The sequence below is a fragment of the Cervus canadensis genome, chromosome 6 (genome assembly GCF_019320065.1).
Source record: "Cervus canadensis isolate Bull #8, Minnesota chromosome 6, ASM1932006v1, whole genome shotgun sequence".
Classification (NCBI taxonomy): Eukaryota; Metazoa; Chordata; class Mammalia; order Artiodactyla; family Cervidae; genus Cervus; species Cervus canadensis.
Genome location: NC_057391.1, coordinates 1,660,695 through 1,665,556, shown reverse-complemented (window position 1 = coordinate 1,665,556; position 4,862 = coordinate 1,660,695). Strand labels below are relative to the sequence as shown.

Here is a 4,862-nt window from a genome sequence, read left to right as displayed (position 1 = left end):
GACCTTCTCTACCTACATGATCTGGATTTTCCACATTCCAGATCTTCCCCACCAAGTCCAGATCACCTTTTCTTGTCTCATATGTCCCAGGAGCAGCTGTGTCCAGCTTCTTTGGGTGGGGGGTGGTGGGTGGGAGGGGGTTGGGGTTAACTGTCCCTGGAGTAACAGGCAAGTTTAGCCTTGGATAACAAAGTGAAGCAGGGCAAAGGCTAACTGAATTCTGCCAAGAGAACACGTTGGTCACAGCTAACACCCTTTTTCAACAACACGAGAGACGACTTTACATGTGGACGTCACCTGAAGGTCAATACCAAAATCAGATTGATGACATTCTTTGTAGCCAATGATGCAGAAGCTGTATACAGTTAGCAAAAAGAAGGCCTGGACTGATGGTGGCTCAGATCAGCAGCTTCTCTTTGCAAAATTCAGGCTTAACCTAAACAGAGCAGGAAAAACAACTAGACCAGCCAGGTGTGACTTAAATCACATCCCCTATGACTATGCAGTGGAGGTGACAAATAGATTCAAGGGATTTGATCTAGTAAACAGTATGCCTGAAGAACCACAGACAGAGGTCTGTAATATTGTACAGGAGGCAGTGAACAAAACCATCCCAAAGAAAAAGAAAAGCAAGAAGGCAAAGTGATTATCTGAGGAGACTTTACAAAGATCTGAAGAAAGAAAAGAAGCAAAAAGCAAGGGGAAAAGGAAATGTACATCCAACTAAATGCAGAGTTCCAAAGAATAGCAAGGAGAGACAAAAGGCCTTCTTCAATATACAGTGCATAAAAATAGAGGAAAACAACAGGGGCCAAAGGACTAGAGATCTCTTCAGGAAAATTGGAAATATCAAGAGAATATGTTGCTCAAAAAGTAAAGTCGCTCAGTCGTGTCTGACTCTTTGAAACCGCATGGACTGTAGCCTACCAGGCACCTCCATCCATGGGACTTTCCAGGCAAGAATGTTGCTCAAATAAAGGGCACAATAAAGGACAGAAATGGTAGAGATCTATTAGGTGCCGAAGAGATCAAAAAGAGATGGAAAGAATACATGGAAAGACTGCACAAAAAAAAATCTTAATGAACTGGATAACTATGATGGTGTGGTCAGCCACCCAGAGCCAGACATTCTGGAGTGTGAACTCAAGTGGGCCTTAGGAAGCAGTACTATAATGAAGCTACTGGATGTGATGGAATTCTGGTAAAGCTATTCAAAACAGATCCTGCGCTTCCAGGTATCGGACTCCACATGAGAGGAATCTGTCCTTCCTGAAAGGAGAAAATGACCAAGTTTCAGGAACTGGTAGCATTCACGGATGCCTCTGTGGACTTCGCCAAGCAAGACTGGGGTTGCTGGACTCTGTTCAGCACACAGGAAGCTGCACAGAGCTGTGATGCTGGAGAACTACCTCTCCTTGGTCTCAGCGGGAGACTTGAATGAAAATTTTGTGGAAAATGAAGATAAAGTATTTACGATATCTATCACCTCAAGAGCTTTCCTGCTGGCAAATTTTGGAAGAGGTGGCTTAGTACAGTAATGAGGAGTCAGAATTAAATTGTGAATATTCACAGGGAGGGGTAAGTAACCCTGAACTGGATCTTTCTACTTGTCAGAAGTGGAGAAAAGTATCTTCTCATATTTCCAGGAACCACAAGCAGTGTGGTGACTCTTCAGAGTGATGATTTAAAAAAACATGGAGAGTGAAGAATATTCATCTTTGAAAGTCCCAATCCAAATGGCCACCCAGTACTCCTCATTCTGTAAGAATGAGCCCCAGGATCCTCAGGAAAGCAAAAGTCTGTTTGTACCTGAAGAAAGCACTGAGAGGAAACTGACAGAGGGAAAAAGTCCTCCCATTGAGCGTTGTTCAGAGAACCTTCAAGATAAACTTGTGGCTGATGTAAAAGAAGTGGTCTTGCCATTGTTCAAAGGGGAGACAATTTGCCATACTGGCCAGTTGAAAGAATCCTTGGAGCCCTTTGACTATAACCACAAAGACCTTTGTGGATGGAAATCCTAGGTGGCCAGTCATCATCATCAGAGAGCTCATACAGAGGAGAAGCCCTGTCGCCATCAAGACTGTGGGAAAACTTGTACCAGCCCAGGTGGTCACCCTGGTGAGAAAATCCGCCCTTCAGAGAAAATGTACAGATGTAGTCAGTGTGGTAGGGACTTCAGTGAGCACTCAGAGCTAGTCCTTCATCAGAGGGACCACACCGAAGAAAAGCCCTACAGATGTGATCAGTGTGGGAAGGGCTTCACAAGGAGCTCGAGTCCTCTCATCCGCAGGTGAAGTCCACGCAGATGAGAAGCCTTATAAGTGCGATAAGTGTGGGAAGGGCTTCACCAGGAGTTCAAGTCTGCTCATTCATCTCTCAGTCCACACAGGTGAGAAGCCTTATAAATGCGACAAGTGTGGGAAGGGCTTTACTCAGCGCTCCAAACTGCACATCCACCAGCGCATCCACACAGGGGAGAGGCCCTGCAAGTGTGGGGAGTGTGGGAAGGGCTTCAGTCAGAGTCCAGACCTTCACATCCACCGCTGTTCACACACGGGGGAGAAGCCTTACCAGTGTTACCAGTGCGGGAGGGGCTTCAGCCAGAGCTCAGACCTCCGCATCCACCTGCGAGTCCACACTGGGGAGAAGCCCTATCACTGCAGCAAATGTGGGAAGGGCTTCAGCCAGAGCTCCAAACTCCTCACCCACCAGAGAGTCCACACTGGAGAGAAGCCCTACAAGTGCAACAAATGTGGGAAGGGCTTCAGCCAGAGCTCCAAACTCCTCATCCACCAGAGAGTCCACACTGGAGAGAAGCCCTACGAGTGCAACAAATGTGGGAAGGGCTTCAGCCAGAGCTCCAAACTCCTCACCCACCAGCGGGTCCACAGGAAAGATCCCATTAAATGAGGTCTTCAATCACATGCTCTTACTCCAAAGACTTCAATATTTCTAACATCACTCTTACTTTCACATTCTCAGGATATAGTAAGAGTTATTCAGATATGTTCCCTCACTGAAAGTCATTCACTTAAGGTATTTAAGTACCAAGCACTTTGTTATGCTACACAGTGAATTGATTGTTCTTGTTGCTCAGATGGGTAGAGTGAAAACGTCTGTACTTTGCCATTCAGCCAGTGTTACTAGAGCTACATATCCTACCCAGCATTTCTAAGTACAAGAACCTTATATTTGTCTAAGCAGAACGTGTTTCCTTTGCTCACATTCTCTGAGAATCTGGAACTTTGGCTTTCTCTTCAAATCGTGTGCCTTGTGTGTTTCATATTTCCTTCCAGCCCTGAGTAGCCCTCTTTAAATTATGACTGCACAATATGTTTTAATATTTGCTATAACCCCCAAAAGTCATTTGCTTTCACAGCATTGTTACTGAGCCAAACTTGGGTCTTCTTGGCTGAGCAGAGTAAGGCCAATCTACTGACACTGGCTTGTAAAGGTGCCCATTTATTGCAGGGCACCATAGGAGTCCAAGCAGCTAGTGCTCTTCAGACCCAAACTGGTGGCTTTCAGGGAAACATAAGGTGAGGAACGGGGGGCTGTGGGGTGCATGATCAGCTCATGGACATTCTTCTCGTTGGCTGATGGTGAGGCAATTAGGAGTCGACATCATCAACCTTCTGTTTCTAACCCATCTGGGGTCTGCTTGCTGTGGGCAGCAAACAATTAACCTCTTGCATCTGGTGGCAGTTTCAGTATCTGCAAAACAGCTCAAAGGACATGGCTCAGAATATTATCCGTATTCTGGAGGAATTACCAGTCCTTGCTTAACTTAATATTAATAGCTAAACTATTATTGTTTTGTTTTGCTTGACTTTTTTCCTTTCTTTCTGCATTTTCTCTCTTCTCTGATTAAATTTACACTTTGGAACTTGGGGAAGGCTTGGAGAGTATGTTTTGAGATGACAAGGCTTAAAATATACACTCTATCACACATAATTCAATTGGGATGTGGAGCTAGGACACCTCAGAGGGTTAAGGATCATCTCCTAGAAGTTAAAACAAGAAGCTTGTAAAATAGTTGAGAGAAAATCAATTGTTATTTAGTGAATACATAAGTAAAGCAGAAGTTACTATACAATGAACTAATTGCAACCCTGATTTTCTAAACAATGACTGATTCCCCAGGTGGTACTTAAGAGGCTCCCTAGTCACCTATATTTTAGTTATTCACCAGTGACTAGTACATGAAAAAATGGTGGGGGAAATATAGATGCAATACTTATTACCTTGAGGAGGTGGGGTTATAACCAGTACATCCTGATCAAAGGTAACCTGAAGCAGTTAACTGGACATGGATAACAGGAAAGTGACATGTTAAATTTAGAGGAAATGTAGCTAATGTCTAATAAGAAATGGAGGAAGGTGACAGATTGAGACTTGCTTTCCTTCAAGAGACAATCCCAGAATATTTGACTCCAACTCAGAGGAGCCCACATAGAATGATTAGGGTAGTGACTGAGCATCTGCACTTTGGCATTGCGTAATACCCTCACTAGTTTGGAAACCATAAGATGGTATCACAACTGATGTAATTCTGCTTTGGTGATCTCTAGAATTATGAATCCCTCCCAGTTCCTCCTGGTCTCATAAGATTATATGTGAACATCCCTTCTGGATTTGACTCTTGTTTGTCACATATGTCTTCTAATTGGCTGATAGATATAATCTGTTTGGGACTTAGAGCCAAATATGATTATAAGAATCCATGTGTAGTGAGTCCAGAGAGTAGATCTAAAGTCCAAGTCTCATATGGTTATAAACTAGCCTGTTTTCCAAGTCTCCTTTTATACATACCTTAATTTAGCAATGTTTTTAACTCTGTTTATCTTTTATGTTTCTCTTTT

General features: G+C 43.7%; 1 pseudogene; it reads left to right on the top strand.

Moving 5' to 3' along the window:
- The first annotated feature begins 1,316 nt into the window (after window positions 1–1,316).
- On the top strand, window positions 1,317–2,910 carry LOC122443997 (annotated as a pseudogene).
- Window positions 2,911–4,862: the final 1,952 nt, after the last annotated feature.